The 21,414-nt window shown below is 38.2% G+C and overlaps 1 protein-coding gene and 1 long non-coding RNA gene across 6 annotated transcripts in view; both read left to right on the forward strand.

Moving 5' to 3' along the window:
• The window catches only part of ZDHHC14 (zDHHC palmitoyltransferase 14), a 108,375-nt gene that overhangs the window by 6,829 nt on the left and 80,132 nt on the right, over positions 1 to 21,414 (forward strand). The window lies entirely within an intron of this gene.
• Positions 1 to 21,414, forward strand: part of LOC308192952 — a 51,516-nt gene that overhangs the window by 5,893 nt on the left and 24,209 nt on the right. Inside the window, exon 2 of one of the 2 annotated variants that reach the window (XR_013949246.1) lies at positions 1 to 21,414. This exon is cut by the window's right edge and continues 24,209 nt beyond it. This is a non-coding gene — a long non-coding RNA (uncharacterized lncRNA). The other variant, XR_013949247.1, reaches the window with a different exon arrangement.

Raw genomic sequence — 21,414 nt, forward strand, 5'->3', positions numbered from 1 at the left:
CTTCAGCTTCTCCACTTTTTTCCCCCCTTTTCTTTGTGGGGGTGGAGGGACATGAAAATAGAGAATATAGCTGTGTGTGGGAAGTCATGTTGGCTCCTCAGCTACCATGTCCTCTCAGGACCTCGAGGAACTTACTGTATGGCTTTTGATCGTCGATGCATGTGTATCTGTGGAGTGAAATGTGAAGGTCTGTGGTCTCCTTTGCTTGATGTCTCTCTTTCTTCAAAAGGAAGAGTGAAAATTACACATCAGTCTGATGGGGGACAGTTTGCTGCTTTTGTTGTCGCTCAGCGTGGTTGCTGTAGGTAGGTGTAAATTCTCATCTTTGATTCACGATACCCATTTCAGAGTGAGAAACAGGTCATTTCAAAAGTTTGGTTGGTCTTCTTACCTTTATGTCTTCAAATATCCATTGCTTGTGCATAATACTTCTGTACGTCTTCAGCCTCCAAACTGTGAGATTAGACGTGTAATTTTGTGGAATTTGTTTGATTAAAAATCTATTTCAGTAAAAATCTATTTCAATTCATCACTCAGAAGTTGGTGGTTTATATCCACGTAATCTGTACAGTGTGTCTGTTTTGTTTTGGATTTCTCTGAGTAGGTACTGCTGCTCCTTTATGTTAACAAGTGGGTAGTGAGTGTGTCTTCTAGAGACTGGGATGGGGAGAATCATGTTAGATTTACAGTACCAGAAAAAATAATTTCTATTACTGTTTCTTAGAAGGCTAGCATTCCCATGTGACCTGATCTGGGACTCCTCTCATGTCCACCCCTCGGTAATTTTCATACTTTGAAGGAAAGTTGTTGTTTGTTTTTTTTTCAAATGTGTTTTTTTTTTTAAGTCAGTTTCTCAGGGACCATACTACATTTTTAGCTTCATGCAAAGTGTTCCTTTTACTCATTTTTAAATTTGGGTTCATAGTGGAAAAAATACCTGTGTTGTTACATAATTTATTTTCTGTGTTGCATTACTGTTTTGTAAATGGCATTTCATACAAAATACAAAGTATATGGGTGATGAGCTGGCCTTTGGATGATTGAGAAGTTGTTGTCCTTTAGAATGAAAAGATAAATTATTAGTCTGTGTAGGATTTGAACAAAAGTAGTCTTTTCACTCCTTTTTTGGGCAGAAAAATATTTTGTTAAAAATGTCTAGACTCATTTATAGATTCAGTAGGAACTGATATACTGAAATTTGAACTGGACATTTTAAAACATAAATTCCTTTTTAACAGCTAAGTTATACCTTTTCGGTAGTTAAAACAACATCAAAACAAAGCCTTTTATACTGTCTTTCTAATGGAAAGGGGCTCTATTCTAGTGCGGATTTAAACTGTTAGTCTGAACATTCAAATGTGAACTAAGTAATGAGAAATTGAAGGTGATTGCAGAAGAAGAGAAAGCTGTGAGAATATTTTTAACTTTCTAAGCTGCGTGGTTGTTTCAAGATAGCCTAGTCAAAAAAAAAAAAACAATCTTGAAGTACCGGGACATTAATGATAAAAATATTAAAAAGCTTAAACTGTTATATCAACACTATCTAGGAAATTTTTGTTATCCTGACTGGTGATTCTTATAGTGAAGTGAAGCTGCAGTAGCTGATGATCACTAAAGTTCAAGGCTCCCAACAAAGGTTTGTGCATAATGCTGCTGCTCATCTTTCTTTTGGTGAAAAAGGGGAAAAATTCCCTGAAGTCAGCTGGAAACACCAAAATTTATTAAACTCTATATAACTATAGCACTTTTTTTTTTTCAGAACTTAATACAAAAACTGGAAAGCGGTTAAACTGTTTACAAACCAAAGAAACAGACCGAAATCAAGATAAAGTCAGTGTGTAATAGCTGAAAAATAAAATTGTCTTTGTTTTTCTCACATTTTGGAAATATTAAATGTTACCAACATTAAAAACTTAGAGGACCTCTGAGGCCGAATTATCAGAAGGAAAGCTGAAGCATTTTGGAGTTTCAGTTTTGTTTTAGACACCCTCTTCCTTACTCAGTTGTACATCTTCGTGCTGGAAGAGGCTTTGATGCACCCAGAGCTCCTGTTTGTGCTGCTGGCACAGGGATGCTCTGTGCCTGGGAAGCCTGACCGTGGGATTTCAGCTGTGTGCCTCGCTGGGTATCTCGCCCAATTTCAGTCCAGCACTCTAACTGCTTGGTTGGCAGTGGGCTGCAGCGCTATATGATTATTTGGCTTTTGGTCCGTGATTGCTTCCTTTTCATTAGTGTCTGCAGGGTTTATTCACATTATTGTGGGATGGTGGCTAATGAGGTCTTACCTAATGAGCTTGGCTAATGAGATCACAGCTGTTTTTGTTTTGTTTTTCCACTCCTGCCCTCCCCTTAAGGTGGTTACTGCAGTGAATACTGGCAGAATGCATTTATTGTGGTGAATGCGCGGTAGCTCTGCTCTTTTAATGAAAATAATTGCAGGAGATTCAGTATAATATGGACAATTAAATTGAAATCTGAGAACCTGAACTCAGAAGTCAGGAAATGCAAAATCTGAAGTTTGGGAATTTCATGTTATAGTTTAAATGTAAGATAACTGTTATGTTATTTGTATTGAGTGAATGTATGAAATTATATGCTTGTTATACATATCAATACATCTTGGTTCCTAAGAAATTAAGAGTAGGGAACAGATATACTAGAATTTTATTATTTTGGTATAATCACCCAATATATTACTAGGAGTTATGGATGTAGGTTAAATGCCACTGGCAAGGGGCTGAAATTTTTTTGTTTTCCGATTGAAAAAGGAATAGAAATGAGACGCTATACAAAACTTTTCTTACTGATAGCAATAAATTTTGTGTACCCTCCCCACTGAGATGCCTGGATGTCAGGGAACAGCAGTCCTGCTCATGTGTGTGTCCAGTACACTTGTCAGATACCCCACTGGTTATGAATGCTGTGTTTGAGGGAAGAAGCAAGTGTAAGACCAGCCCTTATTTAAATTTCAGTGGTGTGCTTGTAGTATGGTGTGGGTTTTCATGGCATAGCTATCTATGCAGATGTTGCTTAGTAAACGCTGTCTTATTGGTAAAAAGGGCTTTCTAGCGTTGTAATAGAATGTGGAGGAGTTATATTTCTTCCTCAGGTGGAGCTATGCAAAATAGTTAAAAGCAAGAAGAAGAGTAAAAGCTGGAGTAGTATCGATTTCTCTTGCATCAGTATTATTATTCTGCAATAAACTTCCTTCACGTGTACATGGTTTATTCAGGGCTGCCACTCATAATGCTTCTATATGGTGACAAAATACAACTTTTAAGATACTTTTAGCATGGGACAAGATCTGAACTCTCTCCAGGGCTTGGTAGGCACTGGGTGGGGAAACAAAGTAAACTTGGATCATTGCTCTGAGTAGACTGGTGCATAAAACATGTTGTGTGGTATGCTATAAAGATTGGAGTGTGCAGTGTAAAAAGTGTATTCACTTCTGGTTTGCCTCGCTGGATTACCTTGGGGAAGAGAAAACTCAGAGGGATATTATTAAAGTGTGTAAGTACCTGACTGCGGGAGGGGAAGTTAAAATAACAAAAACAAAACAAAAGGGAACAACTGACTGTGCTCAGTGGTGACCAAGGACGAGACAAGAGGTAATGAACACAAAATGAAGTAACATTTAAACATGAGAAAAAGGGGGTTTGTTGTTGTTTGTTTTTGTTTTGTTTGCCCAGAGAGCACAGGTTGCCTAGAGAGGCTGTGGAGGTGCTGAAACCTGACCAGCTACAGACCTGAGCAGCCTCCTCTAGCCGCTCCCGCTTTGAGCCGGGGGGCTTGGAGTAAATGATAGCCAGGGGTCCCTTCCTGCCTCAGCCGTTCTGTATTATCTGTAGTAATTCTGACAACTTCTTCCCATAAGACAGTAAAAGGTATATGTAGGGAGATAATTTTAATCTTGTTTTAGTTCCTAAGAACCCACTTATTACATGCATATTTCACGAGAACTTAGTTCAGCATCATCTACTCTTAGGATTTGAACTTTAAGCCTCACTCCAATAAAATTTAAGACCTTAGAAGTGAAATAGTCGTCGTTCTTCTTTCTACCCCCCTCCTTTCTTACCTTTGAATATAGCTTTCTCAGTTCAAAGCACATTTTCCAAGAATTCTGTTTTTTTTTTCCTGCTTTCTTTGACTTATCTACCATTCCCCATCAGGTTTTGTCTTCTGCTATCCATCTGGCTTATGCTGAATTGTACTGGTGTCTTACCAAGTAAACAGCAGCAACAATTTTAAATAAAATCAATTTCACTCTTGTCCCTGAATGCAATTGTTGCAACAGTACGTTGTGTTCATCAGTTTGTCCATATCTCACTTAAATTTTGTGAACTTTTCTTTCCTTCCATCTAACTTCCCTAGCCACTTGTTTGCTTTTAATAGCCCAATAGCGCTGTTGCTGTGGAAGAGGTAGGGAGGGAGTAAAGGTGAAGGCGAAAGACTTGTTTTTTTCCCTTTGCCCTGTGGAAGGGATGAACACACGCTTCTTCTTCCCATGAGTATTTGTGATTTATATTGCATTTGCCTATGTCATTGTGCAGCTGTGTAAAGTCGTGGGGTCTTTCTCTCAATGCTTGAGCCAGTTCATAAAGTTGTTCAGCTTCCTCCTCCAGCCTGCTGCTGGATGTTTCCAGCTTCAGACTGAGTCTTGCACCTTAATCGATTGCACGTTCAGCTTCTGGGCTCTCAGACGTAAATGATGAAATGGTCTGTCTGAAAAGCTGCTAACGCTGGATTTGTTGTCTTTGGGGCAAGGTACCACCTGGGATATGTCAGATTAATCTGAACTCCTTTTAAACATTGTTTTGCTTAAAAAAAAAAAAAAGTAAATTCTACTGACAGGCCTAGAGTTCTGGATTACAAACAGTATTACAAATAAAAATTAAAAAAAAAGTATAAATGAAACAATGTATTTTATTTTGGTGAAATACACTGAACCTCTAAATCCTGTGACAGCCCTGTTAAGTTTTTCTGGGGCTGGTGGAAGCCAAAGGCACATCTCCCTGTACCACATATTTAAAGCACTGTTTTTCAGGGTGAGCTTCATGCCTGTAGACCTCTCTGCCTTTTTTTTTTTTCTATGGGAACAGGGGCTGCATTCTTACTGTTCATGAATTGAAGCAAAGTTTTGGAGCAATTCGTAGGAACATCCTCTCTATTAAGCAGCTTCAGTTGCACCAAGACCAATCTAATGGCCATAGGCTGCTGAAAAGGATGGAGCCACCTCTTCCACTTTTCCAGCCGTTAGATATTACTTCTCTTGCCTGGCTCTGCTCTTACCCCACCCAATGGTGAACCAGTTCAGGAAGTTCACTTCCTGCAGAAAGCCTATCCACCCCCTCTGCCCACACAGATTAAAACTGTCTGCTTATTTACATCCCGGAGCTGACTACCTGAAAACTCAGAATACTTTTCCTGGTGTAAAGAAACAGGGAAGTGAGGAGATTGTCAGGTCATCCTAGCTATGGCTTGCAATTGTACCCCAACCTGAGGAACTTAGTTCTGTAGTCTCCGTTTGTTGTTTGGCATCTGTGCACATCTTTAGGCTGTTGGTTGCCTAAGGAAAATCTACTGAGTTTTGACTACTTCACTGTATTCTATTTCTGAAGGACACTGAATTGTAGTTAATAAAACTGAATTGTAGCGTTTTTAAATAACACATTATTAAGTGCTTCTTAGTTGTTCATGTCTTGTTTTTCATAATTTCTTTTTTTGTTGTTGTTAAAAACACTATACCCAATTCTGTAACACAACACAGAGGCAATAGCCGATGCAATTCTTCCTGCCCACGTAGTCTCTCAGTTCCCCACAGCCAGACTGTGGAGCCAATGTATTGCATTGCTTCAATGAGAAAGCCCATGGAAAAAGCTGCATGAGCACTTCTTTACCTGCTTCTGTGTGAAAACAGCTGAGTTAGCTCAAAATGTATGCTAAGCTGAACCAGGAAAAGAGTACTCTCATAATCCTTGCCATTTCTGCCACGCTTCAGATGAGACAGCAAATGACCTGGGGAGATTGCCTGTTTCTTCAGTTTCATTCAGCTGTGTAGTTGGGTGGTTTTTGTGTTCTTGGTTTGATTGGTATTGTTAATGTTGAAAGTTTAACCTTAGGAGGATGGAGGAAGAATCGTAAAGCAGTTAATGGAAAATTGAACGGTCTGCATGCAAGAGACAGTTGGAGTGGATGTCTCTATTCACAGTGCAATAAAAGAACTGGCCTTTAAAATGATTTTGTTAAATAAGACACCTAAAACTAATCAGAGCAGAAGGAATCGTCTATAGAGCAAGAGACGGGCAAAAAGCTGTGGACTGAAATCTGACAGAGATGAATCTAATTCAATATAAGACCGTGAGAGGATAATCATTCTTCTTTTACAAGGCATGAAGCTTAGAAGGCTCTCTTCTTTAGCCTGGGCTGGGGAGGCTAAGAAGAGTTTCAACCACTGCTGTGAGTGTTCGCCTTTAAAGTAAAAGATGTTTTTGCTCTGATGTAAGGAACCCCAGCCCCTTTTAAGAACAGCCTACCCCGTGCGTTGGTTTTTAATGTCAGTTGCTGAAAGCTGGAACCTCGCTTCCAATACTTGAGTACATCAAAATATGCGTGCTGGGAGTGGAAAGGCATTTCGGAGGAAAGCGTATAAAAATTGGGCGGGATAAAATATTTTGCTTTTTTTCCTCAGCTCGCACTTGAGGAGTTTGGGAAACAGGCATTTGGCTGTGAACGAGGAAAAACAAAACAGCATGATATGAGGAAGGCAGCTGACATGCTTGGATCCCAGTAAGTGAGACTGTAGTGCGCCAACATCCAGCTCGATTGGAAGATAAACATGCCCTTCCCAATACGCATACCTTTCTGTTATTGCAGCCTAGAAAACGTTAACCAACAGTTCAGGTTGCTAAATGATAGTCTGGAGGTGCGATATTACCTAATACTTGACTGTTCTTGGCAAAAGTATGTTTATTTTCTCTTCTGAAACATTTTTTTTTAAACAGTTGTTGGCACTAGACGTTGTTACAGCAAAGAAATGTTGTCTGTGGAAGGAGAACATGGGTTCGTAACTTCTCAGCTCTATACAAAGAGATTAATTGAGGCAACATCTGTTGCAAAGGTAACTCACTGTTGAAATATGCTTTTAATTTCAGCTTTATTGCAAGTCTTTTTTGACTGCAAAATAAAGGTCAAAGACTTACGGAGCATGGAAATTTGCCACTGAAGTCGATCTTGCCAGATAAGAGTTGTGCTATGCTTCCAGAATGAGTGCGTCTCTAAGCCAGCTCTTCTTGCCTTCATATCTTGAAAGATAAAAAGAGTGACACTGACAATTTCGGAAGATTTTTCAATGCCTGCAGAAGAGTTTGAAGGAAAAAAAAAAGTAGTGGGGTGGAGCTGACACATCTGTAGTATTTGGTTTTGAAAATTAATTTCACGTACTTCAGAGACAGTTATATGTCCATGTTTGGTTAGTACCTATAAATAAGCTAATAATAACTTCTGATATACGTAGTGGATTTTTCAGTTATTGCTAATGTGTCCAGCACATTGTATGTTGAACAACGCAGCAAGATACTTAAGCTACATTGCACCCTGGAATGTTAATGTATATTCTATGCTACCAACATACCTCTTGGTAGAGGGTAAAAATGAAAAATAAACATGACTTGTGAATAGAAAGGAAGGTGTTACCATAAACTGTTACTGAGGCATTGATCAGAATCAAATATATTAATGCAGGTATGGGAAAACAAAATGCTTCTAAAAGAAAGCCCAAATATGACCTCCCCAGTAAATACTCATTGCAGTGTAGGAAGTACCACACAGTATTAAAATTCAGCAGTAAAGGAGTATAGGCTGACAGTTCATCAGATTAAGTGAAAGATTTTCCCTTACAGTTTAGGTACAAAAACGTTCCAAAACGTTCTTACTGATATTTTTTAATGAGTAATATGCAAATACTTCCCAGCTGTAAAAATTGTGTGTTAAAGTAAACTATCTAATACATACTGTATACATAAGATACATTACATATTAAAGTAAATGGCACAATAACTATTCAAGGGAAAAACCTGGACAAATAAAAGGACATAATAAATGTGAATAGTAAATTTGTCCTGTTATCAGATCTCTGAATTGTGGAAAGGCGGACATTCTAAAGGCATGAGGTTACGGAAAGGGAAAGAGCGAATTATTTCAAGGCAGAAATGCCAGATTGTACTTGGCCTCCAAACGTGTGCTGTATGTGCAGAAAGCAGTTTTCGTGTGTAAGACTTCTTTGCAGTCCAAGCCCTGTAGGATTGTTTTAGCACATGGAAATTGAGAGTGTGGCTGAAGTGTTTTCATTGTTACTAAGCTGAAACATGAGGAGTTGATTAAAATAGACACAGCCTTAAAGTTTAGAACTTGTATTATTATTTTCCAGTACTGCTAACTGTCTGGATGGGGAGATAAACATATTTGATGGGGATCCTGCCAAGAAAAGGTTAAACAGGTGCTTCTAATTCATGTTCGCTGTGGGTTATGTGTATTACATATGAGTGCTGAAATGGCCCACGAAGATGCACTGGCAGTCCTAGTTTATCAGCACTGAATTGAGAACTCTGGGAGTGGCAGTGCGATGCATAGATCTTCATTATTTTTTTCTTTTTGGAGTTTGGTTATTTATATATGTGTGTATATACATATACGTATGTACATATATATATATATATATATATATATCAAGAATAGGTCAGAAAAGGCAGCTGTTAAGGACAGTAATACCAGTAGTGCTGTAGAGTTTCAACATTTTTTGTGGGTGTTTTTCAGTCCTGAAATATTTTTCTTACTGTTCCTCATTTATCTTGTGCTAATCTCTTCTGACAGTGAAGCTCCGTGGCTCTGGCCAAAGATGTCCTCGTGAGGGACAGACCTAGAAGGCAGGCTTGTAGGTTGCATTACAGATGAGACAGTGGATTATTCTGCATCTTTGTTATGCGTAGGCAGGAGTCTACAAAACTTTGTCTTTCACTGTTAATTCAGAATGCTTTTTCTGACCTTGTGCACCCCAAGGCACAGCAGTGCGTGCGCCTTCTGCACACCTTGCCAGGTGGAATGCGACTGTGCTCCTTCTGAAGGTAGTATAAAAGCATAAACGCAAAATAAATATGTTTTGAGTAATTCGGCTGGCTTCTCGCGGTTTGCACAGTGAAGAACAAACACGGTATAGTTATTTGTTTAGAACAATAGGCAAGTTTGATTTCAAGCTACCTGGCGTTTTCTGTTGGAAAATCCACTATTAGGTTAGCTAGAGGTTAGTAAAGTTATTAAAGGTGTGGCTGAAATCAAAGTGCAAAACCATGACATGGAGGACGAAAAAATCAACCTAAATGGTTAAGTCGTTTTTATGAATGAAATAATGAACGTTAGTGTGTTTATTGGCAGATGACAGAGGGGTCTGTCTTGTATTTTATTCTTAAACTGATGCACATTTCTTTTGAAGGCACCTTGTTGCTGTCATGTGTAATGGTTCTAAATTTATTTTCAGTTTGTAAGACGACTCCGCCTTCTGATAGCACTGTTGGCTGAAATGGAGTAAAGTTCATTTGCCAGCGTAGGAAACAGAGGAGGTCAGCTTGGTTCTCCAGTGACAGCACTGGCCTAGTATGTGTGAGATTTTCCTCAGCTGTGTTAATCAAAAGGTACAACAACTAGTTTATACTAAACAGCTGGCAGGAGTGAGTAGCAAAGCAACTTTTGCCTTGCTGTTTGTTGTTATTACATTATTATACTATGGTTTGGTGTTTTGTTTTGTTTTTGCAATAGGATTGGCACTGGCTGCTTCCTTAGCTAGTTATCAGGGCTCCCTGCCATCTGGGGTTTATTTTTCTTGCACAAAGCCTGGGAAAAATGATGAACCTTGCTCTGAAGGTCACGATGTCCAGGCTTCTTTCTGACCAGTGGGAGTGAATGTGTTTCAGAACTACTGACCTTTCGTGTACAATGTTGTGCCACTGCCTGCCCTCACTTAAAGCAAGGACCCTCAGGACACTGAGGAGGTTTCAGCAGCTGTAAAAAATGAAAGAGGAGCATACCCTAAGGTAGCTGAATGCAGCCTTCTGTTGTGCTGGCAGGTTCCACTGGAATCTTTCTTTAAGCAAAAATATTATCCAGAAGCAGACCTTTTTCTCTATTTGAAAACAGAGTTTTAAAGGGACTGTCTATTTCTTAGGGTGAAATATCAATGAAATTTAAGCACTATTTGTGACTTAATTTGAAATGGGAGGTTAGCTTCTGGGAAAGCTTGAATCTAATCACCTGTATATCTTTAGATCTCTGCGAATGTTTGTGAACAGAACTATGGCACCACGTTAATGAGGTGTACCTGTAGAAGACTGGAATTTGACACAAGGTTGAATCTTTCCAAAGAAGAAAAGGGCCACTGAAAATGCAGCCCCAATTTATTTATTTATTTATTTATTTATTTATTTATTTATGGTTGGGGAAGAGCATAATGCATCCTTTCCTGAGAAGTGTCTGTGAAATGCAGTGTTCTAGAAATGCGGTTTTGTAGCACAATTCATGCTACAAATTGAAGGCCAACTTCAAGGTCTTGTTTATTGCAGCCAAAAATATCTTTTGGAATGCACAGTGTTTTAAGATGTTATCTTCCCAATTTTTTTGTTTCTTCAGGCTCTTTTCACATGCTCAAGCTTTAAACTGTTCTTCAGAAACTCTGTTTTCAGTTTGTACTCTGCTAGCTGGGCCAGCCTAGTCAAATGAAACTCCTCAAAATAGTAAATTTCTCCTTGCAGCATTGCTTGGTTAGATTCAGGATAGCAGTTCAACAAATCATCTTTGCTCTGTTTTGTCCAAAACAACAATAAAGACGTGGTCTAAAGAGAAATCTGTTGTAGACAAGTGGAATTCTCTTTTGGTGTTGCTGAACTATGGCTGATAAGGCACTAAGAACCCATGCAGAGACCAGATTATGTCGAGTTATCCTTTTCAGACTGGAGTGCAATTCTCTGAAACTACTGGACTGAAATCTTAACATACTTTAAACAATTCACAGGCAATGCTTACAATGTGTACTGAAAAAGTTAAATGCTGTTAGTGTCAGTGGAAATTGTTACTGTAGATCAGAACTGGTGTGTACTTAATTACGTGAACACGTGCTTGTTTCTGTTGCTTTTACAGGAGAATTGTCTCATCCCTTGTAGTCCGTGTGCTTGGGGTGATGTGCAGCTGCTAGGTAATGAAGGATGCTGTCTTCCCTTGGGTACTGCTTCTCTTCAGTAGATGATAAATTAGTTTGTTAAACTGAGAAATGCCTTGAATTTTTTAATTTCAATTTTCTGAACCTCTTCCTTTCTGTTTTTCTTAAAATTAGAGAACCTACCAGGTTCTCTAAAGAAACAAACCGGCAGCTGCTTTGTCATGAGAATTTCTTCCTTCTCATCCCCTTCACTCCTCCCACACCCCATGTGCTTCAAAAAGCCATGGCTTTTGAAAGTCAGGATTTCTTTTAGAGAGGACTATGCTGAGAGAGTTACGGTGCTTGCCTTTGGATATGCAGAAGGATGATGATAAATACTTCAACACATTGCTCGGGATGTGGCAGGAAGCTCTGACTTTGAGTTGCAACAGGAAGTATTCAGGTTAGAGGTTAGTAGATGTTAGGGGAAAAACCCTTTCCAAGCATAAGGATGGATGGGGACTGAAATACATTTCCTAGGGAGATTGTGGAGTTGTGATCATTAGAAGTTTTCACAAAACAGGCTAGATGAAGCTTCATCTGAGGTTGTTCCCATACAGCTGATCTTTCCTTGGAGAAAGGTAGCTTCCAAAGGTCACGGCGTTGCTCAGGAATATATCTATATACTCAGGAATATATCTATAAAACAGTAGAAGGATATTAGCTGAAACTCTGCTTTTTCATGTTTTTATTAATAATGCAGTAGTTTTAGGGGTGGGGAGAGGAAAGCATCTGTACTGTGTATTGAGTAAAATGTAATTTGTCGATTCACGCATCCGTGGTTCATGTGTTATAACTGTTACCATGTACAGGCAATGTCAGAAAGAACTTGTTAACTTCTGAAGGAAGGGGGAGGACTATTGGTGACTCATATTAAATAGCTATAAAATGAACCTAACATCTAGAGTTTGGGGTTGTCAACAACTATTCATGTGGGAATAAATCAATCTATAAATATTCACTGATGTCTTAGGAAAGGTAATTAATGGAGAATGACATGAAAAATTTAGTAGGTTACAAAACTGACCAGATGGTGTTTTCCAGTCCTGCTGCAGACAATAGAAAAATCTAATTTTATTATAAAGCATGTACTCTTCTGTTTTCATATTAATCAACTAGTTAGATATTTTTTATTAGTTGGAAAAATCATGCTCCACTAGTAAACATACAGTCGTCTTATTGCCTACTAAGACAATACACTTATCCATCTTCTGCGAAGCCTGAGGACTCTTTAGAAACAAGTGGTACTGGACTTCTGGGCATCACTTCTCTTGGAGAAATATGTCACCTGTGATGTATATCTAGTCTTAATACAGAAGAATTGAACCCCTCCATTCCCCCCTTCAAGAAAAATGGCAGATGGGAACAGCTTGCTGATGCCTGCAGGGACTTTGGTGTGTAGGGGTAGATTGGACCAAGTAATCAGAGTAGTGTTTAGTTCCTGCCTACCTGGTTTTTCAGATAGCTCAGGCATAGTTTCTTGTAAACCCTGGAGTTGTTGTCTATATGTCTTAACACATAGCAGGGAAAAGGCGATTGCCTGCAGCCATTTTAGAAATACAGAATCATTAAGGTTGGAAAAGACCTCTGAGATCATCTGGTCCAACTGTCCCCCTACTACCAATATCACCCACTAAACCATGTCCCTAAGCACCAGGTCCAGCCTTTCCTTGAACACCCCCAGGGACGGTGACTCCACCACCTCCCTGAGCAACCCGTCCCAATGCCTGACTGCTCTTTCTGACAAGAAATGTCTCCTCATTTCCAACCTAAACCTCCCTTGGCACAACTTGAGGCCATTCCCTCTCGTCCTAATGGCCTGAAAAGGGATTCTTCTGCCACAAAAGAGGTTCATACAGTCGCCTTATTAGAAACAGCGTGATCTGGCATCTTAAATGTGTTGAACTAAAATCAAAGATGGGACATGAAACCTGAAAAACTTGCAAAGCAGTTATGTGGCTCATGTGATACACTGAGCTCTAAATATCTGAATTTTTAAAGTAAAATATGTATTATCCAGTGAGTTTCAGTAGCACTTGTGAGAGGGAGTTTAAAAATGAATAGTGTGAAACCATGAATTCTTGTTTTGACCTACATAAAGTAGTCATGGAATCCACTCTTCCGATCACTGTTCCCAGTACTGAGCATATGAATTGCAATGAACCATTTCTTAGTTGTTTTTTTTTTTTTTTAACATGTCTAAGCAGGTTTACCTGTCTGATGTTAACACTGGAATGAGAATGAATAATGGAAACCTTAATTTAACAAGGCGACTTTGAGTTAGAGGAAGACAAGCAACGAAAGCAGTGGCAAACAAATGGCTGGAACAGTCCTGAATTGACTGGGAGGACAGGAGACTGATCCACAGTGGCAAGCATAAGAGAGCTTGCTATTCTCTTAGACTCTTGAAGTATTTTGGGGACAAGTTGTCAGGGTTTTTACAGGAAATAACCTCTTAAATTGCTGTTGGGGCAATTTGGGAGTGAGAGGACACTTTTGGATTGAGTGGTATGGCTGTAATTATTATACATAATTTTTGTATTCTAATAATTAATTTGGACATATAAGCAGTCACTTCTGGATCTCTTGTTTTGTACATCTTTGGGATCTCATGTTTTTCCTGTGTAGTTAAGTGTTTTTGTTCAGTATTTCAAATTTACAGTAAAAAAACACTGGCTATCAGGATATTTGGATTTCAAAAAATTCAAGTATTTGTGAATATTAAGTATACTTAAAAAAAGACCTCTGAAGTGGATTTATTATCTTTAATACTTCATTTTCATTGAAAGAAAATTATGTAGTAATCTTTATTTTATGGAGATATTCTGAAGTATATAACTTCAGATGAGCTGATGGTTGGCCAGATGATCTTGATGTCTTTTCCAACCTTTATGATTCTATGAAAACTTTCTACATTAAAAAGATCTTGATCTCTCAGCACCTTCAAACCAGTAGGCAGTTGTTTGTAAAAACCTATTTTCTTATATATTCTGTTTTTTGTTGATGCAAGATTTAAATAGCCATAATGAATCTGACTGGCATGTGATTTAGAGCAGTTATTATGGTACACTTCAAGTCTGCTTTATTAACTGTGTTTTCACACTGCCTTATTTTAACTTCAGTCCATGTTCTAGGAATGTATAATGTGATTAGTAAAATTCTTTGGAAAATCTTCTGTGTCATTTCATAGTGACAGAATTATGTCTTCATTATTTTAGATCAGAAATGTAGTCACCAGAGTGGTTATTTTATCTTCCTTGTTTGACAGCCCTTGGGTTTTATGTGTGAGATTTACCAACCGTGCATAGTTTGATTCTGGAGGGAGAGTAGCTCTAGGCTATTTTGGAAACTAGCACAGTTAGTTTCCAAATCTCCTTTGATTGTCATTAAGTGTTTTCTAAAACAGTAAAAAATAATAGTAAAAAATAACTCTGTGTCATTGCTATATCCTTGTAAAAGAGAAAGTATAGCATCTCTTGTATGTTTGCCAGTTTCATTCCCACTGAAAGATGCAAAATATTTCTTTGAGCATTGTAGATTTTTGCAAAAAAAAAAAAAAGAGAAAGATTAACTCCTTTGGTCTAGGACAGAAGGTTATGAAACCAACAATGTGGTAGTTATTTTTTTTATAAACTAGCATTTAAATCTCAAGTTGTTGGTTAGGTTTACAGTCGATAATTGCTGCCATATTCACGGCTGAAACATGGACATTTTGATGAGCAAGTTCATGCTGTCTGTTCTTGCCTTCTTTTGAAATCCTGCAAGGATCCTTTCTTTAACTTTAATGGCTTTGCATTATACAGCTTTTTGTATGTTGCCAAAGATTTTTCTTTTGATGTAAAAGTTCTTTCTGATTTTCATCTGTGATATAGTCCTCTCTGAATATCTGTATCTAAGGGAGCTGGGCTTGTTTAGCCTGGAGAAAAGGAGGCTCAGGGGAGACTTTATCATGCTCTACAGTTATCTTAAAGGAGGCTATAGCAAGGTGGGGATTGGTCTCTTCTCCCAGGCAGTAAGTGATAAGACAAGAGGAAATGGTCTCAGGTTGCACCAGGGGAGGTTTAGGTTGGATATTGGGCTAAACTTCTTCAATGTAAGTTTTGTGAAGCATTGGAGCAGGCTGCCCAGGGAAGTGGTTGGGTCACCATCCCTGGAGGTCTTCGTAGTGCTTAGTGATACGGTTTGATGGTGGACTTGGCGGTGCTAGGTTAAAGGTTGGACCAGATGATCTTAGATCCAACCTAAATGATTCTATGATTACTTTGTGATTGGTCTTTGAGGAGATCTCCTACTTTGCATCTTGGCTGGTTGAGCAAGGATGTTGTTTAAATAGATCTGGGTCTTCCTTTATAGCAGATAATGAGGATTGTATCAATTAAGCTCTAAAATCTCTCGTGCATGTGTCCTAGTGTCTTACATCCTCACCAGTGGAGGGATAGGTTGGCTTCTCATGATTGATTTTATTTGGATGCAAACTATTTAGGATATAAGTAGCACACGTGGAATTATTCTATTTCTAGTATGTCTCTTGTACAAGATTTCCAAGAAGAGGCCACTGAAACAAAAGAGCAATTTTCACAGCTGCATTGTTTACCTTGTCCTGTCAGCAGCTTTTGAAGTCACAATCCATGCTGTTTTTGATTTTTATTTGTGGATAGGATAACCCAAAGATAAAATACAGAGAAGGAAAAAAAAAGGTGAGGGGAAAAAACAGTACACAAACAATTCCCTTCAAAACCTCAACAGAACAACCAAGGTGCTTTAGAGTCAGAACTAGAAGTAAACGGTCACGGAAGGCAGAATAACAAAGCCCACTGCTGTCCTTGTGGTGACAGTAATTCAGATACATCTGTCTGTGCAGATGGCTGGTTAGGCACTTCTGGTGCCTAACCTGATGTCTCAGCCTCGTTCTCTGAGATTTTCTTGTGGATATCCAACCGTCAACTCAGGCTTAGCGTGAGTCAGAGAAAGCACCATTTACCTCCTTTCCCCGCTTCCTCTTCGATCACCAGGAGCTGTAAGGGAGCTGTAAGCCTACTTCCTACAGATTTCTGGTTTGTTGGCATGGAGTGGTGGTCACTGTAAATCGGATGCCACAAATGCAGTTCTCCAATTTGCATTTTCTCATGTGTGATGGCGGTAGCAGCAGGAGGGTTTGGTCTTGCGTATAGGCAGAGAGAAGCACCCTGCTTGAGCGCTTTGTTCACGTAGCCCCTAGCTGTCTTGCTATTTGCACAGCAGTTTACTTTTGGTGGCCTGCCAGAAGCCTGCTGGGATTTAGTCATCTATAGATGAAGAAGGGTTTGTAAAATGCCTGCTGCAAACTCATGGGAATGTGTACAAGAAATACCTTTACAGAAGACATGCTATATATTGTAGAAATGTTTATAGGTGATAGTGCTTTTAACTGTATGGATATAACGTCTACGTTTGGACATGAAAGAAAACTCATTTTTTGGCTATTTTATTTGACTGCCATCTGCAGAACGTGACCTCCGGTTGCAGATTCTTGTACAGTCCTGTCCGCAGTTAATCTGTAGTGTGTAGTCAGGACTGAAGGACATGACAGCAAGACTAATTAAATATCAGGAAGTGGATAAAGCAATCCTGTGGAGCAGTTGTAATATTTTTCATTTTTTGTAAGCAGTGCTTTTCAGCACTGCTTTTCAGAGAGCCTAAGTGTGAAGAGTCCTGACCCATGGGTTCTTCTGAGTACTATAATTATCAAAATCCGCGCTTGGATGGTTGCTTACGTGAAAAAGCAAACACTTTTCTTTGTTATAGTCAGCAGAGATGTGAATAACTCCTGCCAAAATAGAAATTACTCCAATGTATTTTGGGGGACATGTCAGTCATTTCTAGAGAGTAAGAGATGAGTGTCCTGCTTTGGCGCAGTCTTTTATTTCAGACATTTAGCCTCGTCAACAAAATTGGTTCCTCACTCCTTACAGTGCAAGACGTTACCTTAAATTAAACTTCATAGAAATACAGCCAAAAATGTAATCGTATTTCCAAAGTTTCACAATAATCAGAATCACATTAGGTTTTTACAATATGTAAATATTATAATATATATGATATATTATATCATATCAAATACAAATCAAATCAAAAATAAAAAAAATCAAATATAAATGATTAAATATAATCCTTTTTTTTACTTATTGACAGGACTTTCATTACTTATAATACATATGCTCCAAAGAAATATTTCTTCTAATAAGTTTTGTTTTTTCATGTTTTTTTTCTGATTTTCTTAAGCAAAGATGATAACTTTTGTCTTTGGCCTATTGGAAGGAATAATGTTAATTATGTAACATATATACACTAAGTGGAGCATTAACAGCAATATAAATGGAGTTATTTGTAGAAGAGATTAGATAAAGTCTTATTAGGGAATGGTTTACGTGGATTATAATTGCTTCCAGAGTTCATTTAGTACAAATACTGGAAACATTTTACCATATAAACAGATGTTGCTTACATGAGAGTTTCCTTTTTCATAAATATCATGTCTAACTAGATCATGTCTAGCATGGTAACATTAAAACAAATGTGATGGTGCCCTTTCATTTTTTGTAAATATGCAACTTAAATAGGAAGTATGATGTAGTTTGATTTTAAACTCAGACTTAAATATTCATACCATTTTGGGATAAGTTTTTGTGCCCTGTCTTCTTTATTGACAGCTGACTGGAGATACAATTTAACAGTGTTTCTGTGAAAGCGGTGTTGATTGTTCAGATAGCAAGCTATTCTCCAAGTTACGTTTTTCTTTCAGTTTTGTTAACAAGAAAGGTGCATGGCAGGATAAACCAAACAATATTTGAAAGTCTTGCAGTAGCCAGAGAAAAATCATAGATATATTGTAATGATATTGCTGGAAAAATAAAAATTGAAGGATTTTTTTTATAGCAATTGACAGCATCTCGTGTTTTCTTCCTTTTGAGATTAAAACAAAACACCTAGACAAACCAGGACCTATTTTTTATTTTTTCATCGTCCCTACACTTTGTCTAATAGGTATGTCTACGTTCTGTAACATAGACGTGTCTGTGATTGTATAATACTTTACTGTTGAACTGCACCAACAAACTTAACATGTTTTTGTAATTAGTACTTGTGACTTCTAGATTAAGTGTGAAAGCAATGTTCTGAACGTGATGGCAGTGCCATAACCAGGCATGTGCTTCCCCTAAGCAAATTTCCTAAGGAATGATGTAGATACCAGAGTTGAATAATCCTCTAATAAGATCATCTGCTTTTTATTATTAAAACGTGCAGATGGAAACATATGATTATTATTGAGAATTACAGTACAGTTGTGACTTTGGTTCTGTTTCCCTCATTGCTTATAGAAAACAGCATTGCAAAATTTGGATTGACTACTGAAGACCTAAACGTGTTGTTTAAGCAGGTTACATTTCTAACCCTTTGGTGTTCTTGCGTTGTAGGGGAAGTAAATTTTAGAAAACTAGGATTTGCACATGGGAAACAGTTAATCTGTCAAGAAGACAGTGAAGCAAATAGGACTTAACTTTTCTACAGATCCTGAGTTAGGTTCTAGACCCAAGAGAAAACATTTCTTGGAGCATTTTGAGTCATTTTTGTAAAACAAGTGGGTCTTCATATGGGGGAAATAGTGAGGGGTTGGTGCTTTTGTTCTTTTTTTTTTTTTGACTCATCACCTACAAATCCTTTCAGAACAACTCCACCTTCTCTCCGTGAAAATGTCATGCCCTTGGTTCTCTGGAGAACCCTCAGATACGATACCTGCCACCAGTGGCCTTGTATCCTTGTTCCCACAGTATCTCCTGTACAAAAGATAACCGGGCAGCAGCTGTTGCTTTGGTGGACTGCTAATTTGTTTGTCTTCTCTACCTTTTAATTTTCATTACAGCAAACAAGCTTTTAGATATCCTTCACTCCTTTATACATCGTCAAAATCAGATGGCAGGTTTGTCCTGGTCTTTTGGAAGTTATAGAAAGAAGCTGGAAGAGAGAGAGTAGGTGGATAGCATGGTCCTTAGAAAAGCTGAGATGAAAATAGTTTAATTTTGTTTCAGTTCTTCACCTTCCTTGTGTGGTGGAAATAGCCACCAGAGGATTTTTGAATGATTTTTTGTATAGATGCACAAGTGCACAAGATGTTTCCAAGTGAGGTGAAAATACACAAGTAAAATTTACTGCAAAACTAATGTGCTGTTGCGTATTTTCCTTTTAAATGGAGGCCAATAATTAGCTGGAAGCTTTAAAAAGGATTTTTGAAAAACAGAAAGCCCAAATATCATGCTCCTTCTTTTATGACTGTTGTCTCAGCCTGAGCGGCAAGAGGATGTGTGTGCTAAGTAGCAGATCTGCAGACCGTAAACAAAGAAATTTAATCCAAGTGAAAGATTGATACTGGTTTCAATAGTGTGTGTTGTTTTGTTTTTTTTCTTGTGAAAATGATACGCCAAATACAATGATTTGGAGTTCTTCTTTGTGTCTTTGTTCCCAAAATTATGTATTTTGTTTCAGTAGCAAAATAATTACTGAGATGCTTTGAGGTGGCAGATTAAAATCTCAACTTTAGGCCACATGTAATAGTTAGTCTGCCTCCTTCTCAGAAAAATGTATGTATGCTTTTGGATGTTGCTAAATTAACCTAAAATATATGCATGAGAACTCAGTAATTGCACATCCTGCCCAGCCAAGGACTTCTGTGACTGTTGCAACGACTGGATTGGTGACCTGAGACAGGAACTACTGTAGATGTCTGCCACGGGGTGTTTTCTTAGAATTTAGTTACCTGCTTTTTTCTTTTCTTTTTTATATGAGTTGTGCAGAGACAGGCGATCCTTTGCAGTTTATGCTTTCATGTGTGTTTGACTGAAGCACTTAATCTCCCAACTGCCACATTTTGGTTTAACAGGGAACCTCTAGAGTGCTCTGAACTTACCAGTTAAATAAAATTTTAACATGCACCTGAGTAGTGTCATATAGATTTTCATCGTTTTCTCCACTGATTGGGTTTAATGGTATTGAGTTCTGTAGAGGACAGAGGAATTGGCAAGTTTGTTTTCAGCAAGTGCGTGTCATCCACTTGGCCTGAACAGGAATCTTACACCCTTTATTTTGGCATAATTCCCTGTCCTTTTGGTAACTTCAGATTGTCAGCTCCCGGTTGTGATGTATTAATGAGATTTCTATTTGAAAGAATCTCTTATATCATGCTACTGTTGTTTGTTTCTACAGAACAACAAAATAAACTTCTGTCTTTGTCATAATAAAGCTGATTTATATAGGATTAAAGTACAAGTAAACTCTGATCCATAGAGATATTTAGATACCTGGCATTCTGCTGGAATCAGGGGGAGACCTTAAAGACCCTCCTGAAGCTGGTCACAAGTACTTTAAATACTTCTTATGCATAATGATCACTTTGCATTAGAAGTATGATCACTTAAGCTTCTTCAGCAAGAGACATTGATACAATATTATATACCACAGAGAATACCATGAAGAATAAATGGATTTCAAAATGATTATCTATCTTTGAATGCAGTTTTCTTTGCTTGCTAGCAGCACAGGTGCTGTTCTGTTCTCGGAGGGTAACTTGACTTTGCGTTAGGAGCTGAGACAGACAGTTACTGTTCTGATGAGTAGACATGGTTTGCATATTGCAGTAGATTCAGAATCATTTAGGTTTGAAAAGACCCTTAAAATCACCAGGTCCAGCCGGCAGCCAAACACTACCAAGTCCCCCAATAAACCATGTTCCTAAATGCCACGTCCACAGGTAAGGCTGCTGCCAGTTGACAGAAAATAGTCTAATTGGGAAAGTAATGAGTAAAAAAAAAAAACACCACACCGCTTACTTCTGTTTTTTAAAGAGCAGTGTGCGTAAGCAAGATACAGAGAAGGGGTAAGTCCAAGTATACAGCAGATTGCATTTGGAGATGAGAAATTAAGGAGGAAGATGTAGGCCATTCATCTGTCTAGTCTACCTTGTGATAACACCTCTAGAGGGGAGCAATGAGAACAGTGAGGGACACTTAGATTAATGAATGTGAGCATGGCTTAATTGATCATAATGATGCGTTTATTGTATGGTTTCCTTTGGGATAGTTCTTGATCCTGTTTATGCCCAGAAGAGAATATTAAATCATCTGGTCTGCCCATCCTTACATACT

The sequence above is a fragment of the Anser brachyrhynchus genome (assembly GCF_964034855.1).
Source record: "Anser brachyrhynchus genome assembly, chromosome: 3".
Classification (NCBI taxonomy): Eukaryota; Metazoa; Chordata; class Aves; order Anseriformes; family Anatidae; genus Anser; species Anser brachyrhynchus.